The following is a 14,592-nucleotide window of genomic DNA, read 5'->3' on the forward strand; positions in this document are numbered from 1 at the left end:
TTCCGTATTAATTTATGAAAAAATTACTGAAAATTGTGATAAAAATGTCGGGTTTTTTGCAAAAATTAGTTGGACGACTTATTTAAGACAAGATAGGATGTATAAATAAAAAATAAACCCACGTAGTCCAGCAAAAAATAACGAAAACCAATAACTACATGTAATGGAAGTTGTCAAATAAATGTTTTCGAAATGTAGTGAAGTTCCGAAATATCCCATATTTTTGGTAAATTCTTGAAAATCATGACATTTTATGAATGTTATTCTTAAAAAGGGTTAAATACTAACAAGTATCAACAATATTTGGCATAGAATATCCCTACAAGGAGGGTTACCATATTAACCAAGGAAGTACCTGGTCATATTACATGTAAACAGGGTCCTATAGGTCTTAAACCGGGAATATCTGAAAACTAAGACGTTTTATGAGTTTTTTAGTTCACAAGGATGGACTTCCATCAAATACAATAAATATTACCTTCAGCATTATTAGATCAGAAGGGTTGCCAGATCGACTAAAAAGGTACCATGTTATATAAACAGTGAACGAGGCCACCTGGGCCCCGGAACAGGGCACCGAAGTTTGTTTTTTTACTTAAAATTAATTAAGAGATAATGATATTTCACTAAACAATAGGAAATATCGCAGTAGGAGACCAATATTTCTTAGAAATGTATGGGGAAAAGGTTTCGACAATTTTCAGAAATGCATACTTCGACCTATTAGACACATTTCGCTTACTCCGCAGTACTACTGTAGTACATTTTTAAGGGGAAAATTATGTTGATGGGTAAATAATGCTTCAGTGTTAGCATGGAAGCAAAAAAACTTAGAGAATTCCTCTGAACTCGCTAAAAACAGTTGAAATCGGAGGTCTATTAAAAATCAGCATAGACTGACAATATCTTATATATGCATTTCTAAGCGATTTTTGTACTTTTATGTCGTATTTTGGTTTATGTTGGAGAATTCCCTTATCCCTTTATTCAATTTGAGTTAAATAAACAAATTTTAAGCCCTGGTTATGGATCCAGGTGACCTCGTTTACTGTTTATATAACCCGTCACCTTTTAGTAGATCTGGCAACCCCCCTGATCTAATTATTCTGTAGGTAATATTTATTGTAATTGATGGCAGTCCATCCCGGTGAACTAAAAAAACTCATAAAACGCCTTAGTTTTCAGATATTCCAGGTATAGGACCTATAGGACCCCTTTTACATGCAATTTGGCCTGGTACTCCCTTGGTCCATATGGTAACCCTCCTAGTAAGGATATTTTATGCCTAATATTGTTGATACTTGTTAGTAGTTAACCCCTTTTAAGAATAACATTCATAAAATGTCATGATTTTCAAGAATTTACCAAAAATATGGGTTATTTTGGAACCTCCATTAAATTTTGAAAACATTTATTTGACAGCTTGAATTATATGTAGTTATGAGTTTTCGTTAATTTTTGTTGGACAACGTGGGTCAATTTTTTATTTATACATCCTATCTTGTCTTTAATAAGTCTACCAACTACTTTTTGCAAAAAACCCGGCATTTTTATCCCAATTATCAGTAATTTTTCATAAATTAATACAGAAAAATATTAGTTTTCTTGGTTCGAAAACAATTATTTGACAAACTGTATATTCTTTATTAAAGTTACATAAAAATTCTTAATTTTCCCTTTTTATTCTGTTGTTTTTGTTTTTTTAATGACAAATTCCTAATTTTCACTTTTCCGGTCAATGAACGAACCGAACACCTTATACAATTCTCTTGTCATCAAAGAACCCCCCAAAGCCATTTCCGTATTTTATTACGGTATGTTTATGCATGCGTGTGTTTTTCGAGAGGAAGTAACATTAATGAGATTCTATTAAAAAAAATTGTGTCCGACAAAAAAACAAAAACAGCAAACCAAAAATTTACATGGCATAAATTAAAATGAACACTTCTTTTAAATCGTCGGTCAAGTGTAATGCGTGCGTGTATGGTCACTTCTGGGCAGGCACCCCCTTCAAGAGAAACATAGACGCACTTACTCACGCACACTTGTTGAAGGCAAAAAAAGAACTCACGCACACAACACCCAGGCAGACAGTAGTTCAAATCAAAACCAATTAAAACACCATTGGAGGAAAGAAACCCTCTTCAAAACAACAATTTTTCCATAAATAAGAAAGAGAATAAAAGAAACATTTTTACTTTAATGATCTTTTCTCCCCTATAGACTACCAAATTAACAGATTTCTCGCCTTTCCCCCCGTTTCTTATGAAGTAATGCCTGTGACATTTTGTCCCCATTGGACTATACATATTTTTTTACTTTTAGAAAGGGTGTCTAGAAGCATCCTTTCTTTCAGAAAATAAACAGACCCATATCTCTGTATGTGTTGACTTCCCCCCAGAAAGCTATATGTCATTGTGATCAGGGCGATCAGGGCTACATATGATAAAAATTTCAACCCGATCCGAGAATTGCCCCTAATCGACACTTATTCCTAATAGTATCCCCCCATCTGTATTACTGTTAATAATGCCTTTATCTCCTTTATCTTTCATTCTCTATGTCTCGTGGAATTATTCTCCCTGTGACCTTTGGGCTTCGTTGGTAATCGTGCACTACATTTGAAATTTTCACTCTTTTTCTCAGAAATTCTAATTGACACAAAAAATCCCTTCACTTACTCTCTCTCGCACTCGGGATCCCCTATGTTAAAAATTCTTCTCATATAGGGAGACATTTATTCTCATTTGGGGGGAGATCTAACGAAATGTAGTCAGTCGTTGGGGTTTGTTTATATTTCGTTCGTGTTGTGGGGTAAACACAACCCAGCAAACCAATCGTACCGATATCGTAACGAAATCGGAACAAAATTCGGACGTTACGTCCGATATCTGATCCGAAATCGTAACGATATCTTAACGAAAGTTGTATGAAGTGGTTGACATAATTTCGGAACGAAATGTCAGAGCGAAATCGGATCGATTTCGGTCAGAATTCGCAACGAAATCGGAAGAAAATCCTTGGGAAATTCGGAATGCGAATTTTTTCCTCCGAATTTTCGTACAGATTTCTGAACGATTTCGGAATAATGTCGTATGAAAATCTGGCGTACCTTCCGAACTTTCGTAAAGATTTCTGAACGATTTTGGAAGAATTTCGTATGATTATCGAAGGAAAAAATTTTTCTCAGATGCCTCTTTTTTATTGATAAATTTTCTTTGTTGTGTTTTTTATTGGAAGATTATAATTTCAAAGATATCTAATGATTTTCACTGTTGTTATCATTTTGTATAGTAGAACAATGTAAACGTTGCGTACGAATATGTTGAGTCTATCAGCACTAGCTTGAATTTTTATATGTTGCATTTATTTTAAAATATTTCAAAAATGTATATGCGAATTTTATAACCAACCATTTTGTTTTTCGACAACAAACTAAAATGTTGCTTGTTAGATATATACAAAAGGTGGTTGTTGTGCGAAGGGAAATTTGTTTCCGACATATCGATCCGAATTCGTAACGAAATCGGAAGAAAAACATTAGCATATTCGAAGGGAAATTTACTTCCGACATTTTCTCCGAAATCGGAACGAAATCTGGACGATTTCCCTTACGAAAAATCGTATAGAAATCAATACGAAATCTGAACGATTTTGCTTCCGAAATTGTTCCGATATGTCGGACATCCGACATTTGGTTTGCTGGGAAGTGATGCTGTTTGTGCGTGCTTGTGTGTGTTCCTTATATATTTCAATAGGATGGATGGGTGGTTTGTTGTTGTTGGACTACCCATAGAAATGCCGTCAATATTTTTGCTCTCATTGTAGTTGATTTTCTGGGATATTATTTATGTGTGTATATTTGTTTGGGTGATGAATCCCGTCATCATTATTTTATGATGGTAATTTTTATTTTATGAATATTTTTGCTGTTGTTGTTCTTGTTGTAGCCCAACACATTGTGAGAATAAATAAATATTCTTTGATTATGAGATGATGCTGGCGATTGCTTTGGGCTTCGTTGTTTGTTGTTACAGTGCTCGTCTTGTAGATTCAATTCCGTTCCTTCAAAGAAAGAAAAACATCGTCGTTGTCGTCGTAGAACGAACGAATAAACGAAAAACTGAGCAAATTGGGTTTGTTTTGTTTTTACTCGCAGGGGGTTCGTGAGTTGTTGTGCCGACGTTGCCCGTGAATTTAGTAGTTGTTTGGCAAAGATCGCGTATTTTTCCTTCATTTTTTTCTTCTTCTTTACAACAATTTCCCCCAAATCATTTGCAAACAATCGATCAAACGTGACTACGAATAAAACCAAATGGAATAAAAAAAGATCGTGTTAAATATTTGAAAATCTATTTTTCGTACGGTGTTTTGGTGTTTTATTGGTGTCATTGGGTTTTTTATCGCCTAAAAGTGTTTAAGGTTTAAATTGTTTATAAAAGAAATTCAAACTTCTAAGTGGAAAGTAATTTATTTTCAATTTTATTTAAAGTGAAGAATTTTATAAATTAAACAAACATGAAGAAAAAATAGTGGTGATCATAGAAACATTTTTTCTGGAATACGTGCATTTTGTATACCAAAAAAAGCTGCTTATCTCTAAATCCGCCTTGCTTTGTAGTGGAGATAAGAAAATGTTTCTTTCTTTTTGTTTGAATAAAGATGTGATTATTTGCTGAAGAAAACAAATTGAAGAAATTAAAGAAATGACAACAAATATTTAAAGAAACTTAGAACAAATTGAAATAAATAAAATGAGAAATGTTATGGGATTATTGGAAAGAAAAAAGGGGAAAGAGTAGAAATTAAAAAAAAAAATAATAATAAAATGAAAAAATAAAAATTCAAAAGTTAAGAAAAAATAAAAAAATCAAAAAAAATAAATAAAACTATAAAAATTAACAAAATAAAATAAAATTAAAAATAAATATAAGTTTTTTAAATTTCAATTAAATTCAAAACAATAAAAATTAAAAAAAAAATAAAAATATAAATATAAAAAATGTTAAAAAAATAAATAAAACTATAAATATTAAACAAATATTAAAATTAAAAACAAATATAAGTTTTTAAAATTTCAATTAAATTAAAAACAATAAAAATTAAAAAAATAAAAATATAAATATAAAAAATGTTAAAAAAATAAAACTAAAAAATTAAACAACTATTAAAATTAAAAACAAATATAAGTTTTTAAAATTTCAATTAAATTAAAAACAATAAAAATTAAAAAAAAAATAAAAATATAAAAAATGTTAAAATGATATAAATAAACATAAGTATTTTAAATTTAAATAAAATTAAAAAAGTAAAAATTAAAAAAATTATATTAAAAAAAAAATAAAAATTAAAAACTTTTTATATAAAAAAATTTAAATAAAATAACTAAGCATAAGTATTTTAAATTTAAATTAAATTAAAAAAAAAACAACTAACATTAAAAAATTAAATTAAAAAATATAAAAATTAATTATATTAAAATATTAAAAAATGAATCGGAATGACTCCTGAAGACGAAAAAAAAAAACAAGAACAAAGATATTACATTTATTTGTAGATATCTTAATACAGAACATTTTTTCCATAAGCCGACTTGGGAAAGGGACTATAGAAGCACCCTTTCTTTCAGAAAGGGACTATAGAAGCACCCTTTCTTTCAGAAAGGGACTATAGAAGCACCCTTTCTTTCAGAAAGGGACTATAGAAGCACCCTTTCTTTCAGAAAGGGACTATAGAAGCACCCTTTCTTTCAGAAAGGGACTATAGAAGCACCCTTTCTTTCAGAAAGGGACTATAGAAGCACCCTTTCTTTCAGAAAGGGACTATAGAAGCACCCTTTCTTTCAGAAAGGGACTATAGAAGCACCCTTTCTTTCAGAAAGGGACTATAGAAGCATCCTTTCTTTCAGAAAGGGACTATAGAAGCATCATTTCTTTCAGAAAGGGACTATAGAAGCATCCTTTCTTTCAGAAAGGGACTATAGAAGCATCCTTTCTTTCAGAAAGGGACTATAGAAGCATCCTTTCTTTCAGAAAGGGACTATAGAAGCATCCTTTCTTTCAGAAAGGGACTATAGAAGCATCCTTTCTTTCAGAAAGGGACTATAGAAGCATCCTTTCTTTCAGAAAGGGACTATAGAAGCATCCTTTCTTTCAGAAAGGGACTATAGAAGCATCCTTTCTTTCAGAAAGGGACTATAGAAGCATCCTTTCTTTCAGAAAGGGACTATAGAAACACCCTTTCTTTTAGAAAGGGACTATAGAAGCACCCTTTCTTTCAGAAAGGGACGATAGAAGCACCCTTTCTTTCAGAAAGGGATTATAGAAGCACCCTTTCTTTCAGAACGGGACGATAGAAGCCCCCTTTCATTCAGAAAGGGATTATAGAAGCACCCTTTCTTTCAGAAAGGGATTATAGAAGCACCCTTTCTTTCAGAACGGGACGATAGAAGCCCCCTTTCTTTCAGAAACGGACTATGAAAGCACCCTTTCATTCAGAAAAGGACTATAGAAGCACCCTTTCTTTCAGAAAGGGACTATAGAAGCACCCTTTCTTTCAGAAAGGGACTATAGAAGCACCCTTTCTTTCAGAAAGGGACTATAGAAGCATCCTTTCTTTCAGAAAGGGACTATAGAAGCATCCTTTCTTTCAGAAAGGGACTATAGAAGCATCCTTTCTTTCAGAAAGGGACTATAGAAGCATCCTTTCTTTCAGAAAGGGACTATAGAAGCATCCTTTCTTTCAGAAAGGGACTATAGAAGCATCCTTTCTTTCAGAAAGGGACTATAGAAGCATCCTTTCTTTCAGAAAGGGACTATAGAAACACCCTTTCTTTTAGAAAGGGACTATAGAAGCACCCTTTCTTTCAGAAAGGGACGATAGAAGCACCCTTTCTTTCAGAAAGGGATTATAGAAGCACCCTTTCTTTCAGAACGGGACGATAGAAGCCCCCTTTCATTCAGAAAGGGATTATAGAAGCACCCTTTCTTTCAGAAAGGGATTATAGAAGCACCCTTTCTTTCAGAACGGGACGATAGAAGCCCCCTTTCTTTCAGAAACGGACTATGAAAGCACCCTTTCATTCAGAAAAGGACTATAGAAGCACCCTTTCTTTCAGAAAGGGACTATAGAAGCACCCTTTCTTTCAGAAAGGGACTATAGAAGCACCCTTTCTTTTAGAAAGGGACTACAGAAGCACCCTTTCATTCAGAAAGTGACTATAGAAGCACCCTTTCTTTCAGAAAGTGACTATAGAAGCACCCTTTTTTCGAAAACAACATTTTGTATCGAAATAGGTGTCGATAACAACTTTTTTAACTGGAATAGTTGTCGATGACAACTTTTTCTATAGAAATAGTTGTCGATGACAACTTTTTGTATAGAAATAGTTGTCGATGACAACTTTTTGTATAGAAATAGTTGTCGATGACAACTTTTTCTATAGAAATAGTTGTCGATGACAACTTTTTCTATAGAAATAGTTGTCGATGACAACTTTTTCTATAGAAATAGTTGTCGATGACAACTTTTTCTATAGAAATAGTTGTCGATGACAACTTTTTCTATAGAAATAGTTGTCGATGACAACTTTTTCTATAGAAATAGTTGTCGATGACAACTTTTTCTATAGAAATAGTTGTCGATAACAACTTTTTCTATAGAAATACTTGTCGATGACGACTTTTTCTATAGAAATAGTTGTCGATAACAACTTTTTCTATAGAAATAGTTGTCGATAACAACTTTTTCTATAGAAATAGCTGTCGATAACAACTTTTTCTATAGAAATAAATGTCGATAACAACTTTTTCTATAGAAATAAATGTCGATAACAACTTTTTCTATAGAAATAGTTGTCGATAACAACTTTTTCTATAGAAATAGTTGTCGATAACAACTTTTTCTATAGAAATAGTTGTCGATAACAACTTTTTCTATAGAAATAGTTGTCGATAACAACTTTTTCTATAGAAATAGTTGTCGATAACAACTTTTTCTATAGAAATAGTTGTCGATAACAACTTTAGTTGTCGATAACAACATTTTCTTTAGAAATAGTTGTCGATAACAACTTTTTCTATAGAAATAGTTGTCGATAACAACTTTTTCTATAGAAATAGTTGTCGATAACAACTTTTTCTATAGAAATAGTTGTCGATAACAACTTTTTCTATAGAAATAGTTGTCGATAACAACTTTTTCTATAGAAATAGTTGTCGATAACAACTTTTTCTATAGAAATAGTTGTCGATAACAACTTTTTCTGTAGAAATAGTTGTCGATAACAACTTTTTCTATAGAAATAGTTGTCGATAACAACTTTTTCTATAGAAATAGTTGTCGATAACAACTTTTTCTATGGAAATAGTTGTCGATAACAACTTTTTCTATTGAAATAGTTGTCGATAACAACTTTTTCTATAGAAATAGTTGTCGATAACAACCTTTTCTATAGAAATAGTTGTCGATAACAACTTTTTCTATAGAAATAGTTGTCGATAACAACTTTTTCTATAGAAATGGTTGTCGATAACAACTTTTTCTATAGAAATAGTTGTCGATAACAACTTTTTCTATAGAAATAGTTGTCGATAACAACTTTTTCTATAGAAATAGTTGTCGATAACAACTTTTTCTATAGAAATAGTTGTCGATAACAACTTTTTCTATAGAAATAGTTGTCGATAACAACTTTTTCTATAGAAATAGTTGTCGATAACAACTTTTTCTATAGAAATAGTTGTCGATAACAACTTTTTCTATAGAAATAATTGTCGATAACAACTTTTTCTATAGAAATAGTTGTCGATAACAACTTATTCTATAGAAATAGTTGTCGATAACAACTTTTTCTATAGAAATAGTTGTCGATAACAACTTTTTGTTGACAACAACTTTTTCTATAGAAATAGTTGTCGATAACAACTTTTTCTATAGAAATAGTGTTAGATAACAACTTTTTCTATAGAAATAGTTATCGACAACTATTTCCATGGAAAAAGTTGTTATCGACAACTATTTCTATAAAAAAAAGTTGTTTTTGACAACTATTTCCATAGAACAAGTTGCTATCGACAACTGTATCTAGAGAAATAGTTGTTATCGACAATAGATAGGACAACTGGCCATTTCATTTGTATTTAATGACCCCCATTGATTTCCTCCTTCTTTCACATCCGTTTCTTTTTTTATTCCCCTCTCTCAACTTCAAATTTCCTTATTAATGGAACGTGCCTTTCCTGCGGCAAAAAAACTTTTCAAACAAATGGTCATTAAGGTGTTCTGGGTTAGGTTATTTTACATTTTTATTGAAATTAAATAGCTATTCTAAATACAACATTCACTTGCTGCGGAAAATGAGGAGGAAATGCATAGTTTATGCATTTTGAAAATATATTTTAAAAAGAACAAAAAAATCACTGTTAAGAATTATTTTATTGCAGTTACACGTGACCATAAAGAAAGAAGGTGGCGGCAGCAACAACAACACCACCTTGACTACATGGCTGGCTGGCACATCATTCATAAACATCTAATTACGATGCAACACCAGGGCCATAGAATAATAAAGAACCGAGAGAGAAAAAAACACCTAACAATACTTCCGCCTTGTGGCAAGTTAAAGACAAAGAAGAAAGAATGAAATGAAGAAAACTAAGTTTTGGTTGCTTCAGAGTAGCCTCAAAAATTGTAATCTTTTTCGTGTTTGGCTTTTGGTTTTTTTTTGCATTACAGCTTTAATAATAAAATTATATGTTTTTTTTTTTTTTTTTTTTTGAGAAGAGAATATAATGAAACAAAAAAATCGTTGCTATTTTTAATTTAAAATCAGTCTGTGGCTACTAGCAAGCTGCCTGAAAAATACCCTAGCGAATGAATGCCATGAAGCGTTAAATTATATTTTTTCCTCAGAACATTTTTTTGCAAACAACACCAGCAACAACAACCAAATCTGGTTACAAAGAAAAAATGAAATGATTTTGCAACAAGGAAAAACTCTTGGCGTTTATATTTAGCGTTATGCCAACTTGAACCTTAAACACGAACAGCTGGAATTTGATTCTAGTTTCTTGAAACACAAAAAAAAAACAAAAGAACAGAACAGCAGGGGAGCAGATCACCACCTCTCCTTTTACACAATGGAGGCCATTTTTCCAAGCTATCATAAAACGAATTTGAAGCTTGGAGAAAAACTCAAGTTGATGTTAATTGTCTGGCCATTCGTCCATCTGTTCTTTTTTTATTTGCCTACTAAACAAGGTAAACATTTAATGATTTTTTTGTTGTAACAACAACTAACCGAGTCATGCTTCGTTAACTTTTTTCATAAGGAACCATAAAAAAGGTGGTTAAAAGAAATCAACCTTAAGTAAGATTTTCTTTGATAGCCTCTGTGATGTTGGCCAAAAGATAACTATTGGCAAATTATTAAATAATTGAGAGCAGTCTTGGAAGATTAAATTTTGTAATGGCTAATTATTATAAAGAGAACTATAATTAAACAATTAATTAAATTTGATTACATTGTTGTAATAATTTTACAAAAACTGAAAAAAGTTGTTATCGACAACTATTTCTATAGAAAAAGTTGTTATCGACAACTATTTCTATAGAAAAAGTTGTTATCGACAACTATTTCTATAGAAAAACTTGTTATCGACAACTATTTCTATAGAAAAACTTGTTATCGACAACTATTTCTATAGAAAAAGTTGTTATCGACAACTATTTCTATAGAAAAAGTTGTTATCAACAACTATTTCTATAGAAAAAGTTGTTATCGACAACTATTTCTGTAGAAAAAGTTGTTATCGACAACTATTTCAATAGAAAAACTTGTTATCGACAACTATTTCTAGAGAAAAAGTTGTTATCGACAACTATATCTATAGAAAAAGTTGTTATCGACAACTATTTCTATAGAAAAATTTATTATCGACAACTATTTCTATAGAAAAATTTGTTATCGACAACTATTTCCATAGAAAAACTTGTTATCGACATCTATTTCTATACAAAAACTTGTTATCGACAACTATTTATATAGAAAATATTGTTATCGACAACTATTTCTATAGAAAAACTTGTTATCGACAGCTATTTCTATGGAAAAAGTTGTTATCGACAACTATTTCTATAGAAAAAGTTGTTGTCGACAACTATTTCTATAGAAAGAGTTGTTGTCGACAGCTATTTCTATAGAAAAAGTTGTTGTCGACAACTATTTCTATAGAAAAAGTTGTTATCGACAACTATTTCTGTAGAAAAGTTGTTATCGACAACTATTTCTGTAGAAAAAGTTGTTATCGACCTCTATTTTTATAGAAAAAGTTGTTATCGACCTCTATTTTTATAGAAAAAGTTGTTATCGACCTCTATTTTTATAGAAAAAGTTGTTATCGACAACTATTTCTATTGAAAAAGTTTTTATCGACAACTATTTCTATAGAAAAAGTTGTTATCGAAAACTATTTCTATTGAAAAAGTTATTATCGACAACAATTTCTATAGAAAAAGTTGTTATCGACAACAATTTCTATAGAAAAAGTTGTTATCGACAACAATTTCTATAGAAAAGGCTGTTATCCACAACTATTTCTATAGAAAAGGCTGTTATCCACAACTATTTCTATAGAAAAAGTTGTTATCGACAACTATTTCTATAGAAAAAGTTGTTATCGACAACTATTTTTATAGAATAAGTTGTTATCGACAACTATTTTTATAGAATAAGTTGTTATCGACAACTATTTCTACAGAAAAAGTTTTATTTTATTTTTCAGTTAGATAAAAATATATGTAATATTTGTCCTATCGAAAAATTGTATCTGTGATATTTTTATATTGAAAAATGTCAGCTATAATATTTTCTATATAGAAATGTGTCTTCTATGATATTTTCTCCTTCAAGTTCAAAGCTCTTGTTTATAAATATTTGCATGTCTTACCTTCAAGTGTTGTCGTTGTTGTTTGTTTCATTTGATTTTTAATTTCACTTTCAAATCATGTAATTGATATGTAGAGTAATTATTGAAAACAATTGTTTAGAAATCTGCAACTCAAGTGCTATTTGGAAATTTTCTCTTACAAACTCCATTCAATCCCTCATTTAATGGAATGACTTTATTTTAATGATTTTCATGATTTTCCTTTACACTTGCATTGTAATTTTCTACTTCTTTCCGTCTAATTAAATGCGCATGGAAATGGAAAAAAAACTGAATGCCAAGTGCATAAAATTAAATATGGTGTGGTCTGTGGCCCTCTTGTGGAAAGAGTTTTCACTTGCATAAATTATGCAAAATTAAAAAAATCACAAAAATGCAACAAAAATAAACATGAAATTTAATTAGTGAATTATATATAGAAAACTTAAGAAGTGAGAGGCATCGTGAGTGGGCTTTTCACAAATTTGTATTTTTTGCAAAGTTTTAATTTATTTTTTTTAATATAAATAAATTTAAAAAAAATATTTGTTGAAAATTTTAAATTTTATACATTTTAATGTATCTAATCTAATATATCTAAATTCAATACAAAGAACTGCATAAGAGAACTAGTGAGGCGAAGTGGAGTTGGCGAAATTAGTCTTTTCTGCCTTTCCCGAAATAAAATCAATTTTAGAAAACGGGTTTATGATTGTTTAATGTTTCTCTACAAAGAGGAAACTTATGAAGTTAAGCCAATGGGGGAATACTCCAGACTTAAACAATCATATGATTGAATCTTCAACTAAAACAGAACAAACAAACGGGGTTATTTTTAACATTTACGGACAAAATTTGATGTTCTGTGAGTAAAATATACAAAAACTGACAACAAAATTACCATTTCGGAGGGTAAAAAATTTAATATGTATTTATAAATTTTTTGGAAATTTTAAATTCAATTTTGTTATACAAATTTGTATTTCTTTTAAATTTTCATATAAATGTACCTTTTATATTTTTTGAAAAATTTCATAACCTTTTTCTAAATTTAATTTTTCAACTTTTACAAACTTATACATATTGTCCGAAAATAAAAAATGTATTTAGTTTTTGTAAATATAAATTTCTGATATTTAAATTTTTTTACAAAATTATTTTATTTTAAAATAAAATTTTTATGCATTATTTTTAATGCAGTAGTCTGTAAGGAAAGTTACTGCATAGACGAAATAAATAAATAAATATATAAATAACTAAATAAATAAATAAATAAATAAATAAATAAATAAATAAATAAATAAATAAATAAATAAATAAATAAATAAATAAATAAATAAATAAATAAATAAATAAATAAATAAATAAATAAATAAATAAATAAATAAATAAATAAATAAATAAATAAATAAATAAATAAATAAATAAATAAATAAATAAATAAATAAATAAATAAATAAATAAATAAATAAATAAATAAATAAATAAATAAATAAATAAATAAATAAATAAATAAATAAATAAATAAATAAATAAATAAATAAATAAATAAATAAATAAATAAATAAATAAATAAATAAATAAATAAATAAATAAATATATAAATAACTAAATAAATAAATAAATAAATAAATAAATAAATAAATAAATAAATAAATATATAAATAAATAAATAAATAAATAAATAAATAAATAAATAAATAAATAAATAAATAAATAAATAAATAAATAAATAAATAAATAAATAAATAAATAAATAAATAAATAAATAAATAAATAAATAAATAAATAAATAAATAAATAAATAAATAAATAAATAAATAAATAAATAAATAAATAAATAAATAAATAAATAAATAAATATATAAATAACTAAATAAATAAATAAATAAATAAATAAATAAATAAATAAATAAATAAATAAATAAATAAATAAATAAATAAATAAATAAATAAATAAATAAATAAATAAATAAATAAATAAATAAATAAATAAATAAATAAATAAATAAATAAATAAATAAATAAATAAATAAATAAATAAATAAATAAATAAATAAATAAATAAATAAATAAATAAATAAATAAATAAATAAATAAATAAATAAATAAATAAATAAATAAATAAATAAATAAATAAATAAATAAATAAATAAATAAATAAATAAATAAATAAATAAATAAATAAATAAATAAATAAATAAATAAATAAATAAATAAATAAATAAATAAATAAATAAATAAATAAATAAATAAATAAATAAATAAGTAAATAAATAAATAAATAAAAATAAACAAATTTAAATTAATTTATGTTTTTTTGAAAACTTAAATCTATCTATATATATAAAAATGGTGTAAAAAATGTATAGTAATTCATAAAATGAGAACGGCTAGGCCGATTTCTGTAAAATTTTTTGTCAGTTATTCGCATTTTCGAGGAGAAGGTCTTTACGGAAGAAAATTTTGGAAACTCCCTCTGGAAAAGTCGGAAAATTGGAAAAATCGAAAATTGAGTTTTTGTATGAATTTTTATTCCTTAATAGCGAGACGAAGTTCGCCGGGTCCGCTAGTTTTTTATATTTTTAGAAAATTGTAAATTTACGTTTACCAATTTTTTGTTATTTTTTTTTAATTGGAAATTTTATTTTTCTTATTTTAATTT

General features: G+C 28.0%; 1 protein-coding gene across 16 annotated transcripts in view; it reads left to right on the top strand.

Annotated features, from left to right (window-relative positions):
• Nucleotides 1–14,592, top strand: part of nuf (rab11 family-interacting protein nuf) — a 278,513-nt gene that overhangs the window by 198,408 nt on the left and 65,513 nt on the right. For 2 of the 16 annotated variants that reach the window (XM_073981406.1, XM_073981411.1), the window contains exon 1: nucleotides 3,996–4,465. The exons of 10 other annotated variants lie outside the window; for them this stretch is intronic. The gene's annotated coding sequence lies outside the window, so the exon portion shown is untranslated. Of the gene's footprint in view, nucleotides 1–3,995; nucleotides 4,466–14,592 lie in introns of those variants that run through there. 4 more of the 16 variants (XM_073981408.1, XM_073981407.1, XM_073981412.1 and 1 more) reach the window with 4 other exon arrangements.

Source organism: Musca autumnalis, unplaced genomic scaffold (assembly GCF_047663935.1).
Source record: "Musca autumnalis isolate F117 unplaced genomic scaffold, ASM4766393v1 scaffold_4, whole genome shotgun sequence".
NCBI classification, from domain to species: domain Eukaryota; kingdom Metazoa; phylum Arthropoda; class Insecta; order Diptera; family Muscidae; genus Musca; species Musca autumnalis.